Source organism: Calidris pugnax, unplaced genomic scaffold (genome assembly GCF_001431845.1).
Source record: "Calidris pugnax isolate Ruff unplaced genomic scaffold, ASM143184v1 scaffold18, whole genome shotgun sequence".
Taxonomy (NCBI): Eukaryota; Metazoa; Chordata; class Aves; order Charadriiformes; family Scolopacidae; genus Calidris; species Calidris pugnax.
The window spans coordinates 14,895,255-14,896,373 of record NW_015090812.1 but is presented as its reverse complement, the minus strand read 5'-3'; positions in this window follow the sequence as shown (position 1 = coordinate 14,896,373).

Genomic DNA, 1,119 nt, shown 5'->3' with positions numbered 1-1,119 from the left:
TCAATGTATCTGTTTTAAGGTAACATCTGTACTCTAAAAATGAAAAGACCATTTCAGAAAGTGCAATTCAAAATTAAAATGATCAATTTTTAATTAACAACCATATCACCTAAAAAGGTACAATTTTATCCATCCCACTGAAGTAATTTTTATCACTGAAAGTTGCTGATCAGCAGCAGTGAGCAAAGCACCTGGTACCAGTGTCCCCTCAGAGCTAAAGGGGACTTCTGTCAACGTTGCATCTTTTGCCAGGAGAATAGTATCCTTCTCAATAGAAGGAATTTCCTTCAACGAGTCCAAGCCCAATTAAATAAATATACGGGAATGTCAAAAAAGAAAAAAACCAAACAAAAAAAGAAAACCAAATTCCCCTCAATCTATCCTTTTAATCCTTTTACAGCCTTACAAAAATCTGCTCTTTATGAAACATTAAAGGCTGCAATGTTTAGGAAAAAGTTATGTTATTTGCAAATAATACTACCTTAGTTAAAGCCATTTTTAGGTTCAAAACATTTCTTTTCCTTCCCACTGATTTAAAGGAGGTCCTCTTGCAAAACAAAAAAGTGTAACGCTAATTGAATTCAATTAGAACACGGCAATAAACTGTTGTATAAGAATTGTGAACATATATTTTCATTAAAACCTATAATCTGAACAATGTATGCTCATCTATAGAACTACGTAAATGTAGAGAGGCAGCACATATTTGGTTAGCAAAATGCAGTGCTTAATTTAACACAAAGGCTGATTTGCAGTTGAAAGAATCTTAATTAGTAATCAAACTGAATTAGCCTCTTTTCTGGAAAGCAATTAAAGGGAAAAGAATACAAGGCAAGATTAAAAACAAGTCGGAACTATGTCACTAGCTTGTGTCAATCCACCTAGGTGCAGTTTAAAATCTCAACATGCTAGCAATTTGCCTTAAATGTTCAACAGAGAGAAAACGCTCATTTTCATTTTTCAAAGGTGATTAAATGCACAAGTTACTCAGCAGACAGCCATATACACCTCGGCTCATTTGTACTCCACAGGTGTTGGGAACAGAACCATATGGACTTCTTTAACATTTATGTTTCCCATTTGGTTTCGGTTATTCAAATAACGTGCATTACGCCTGCA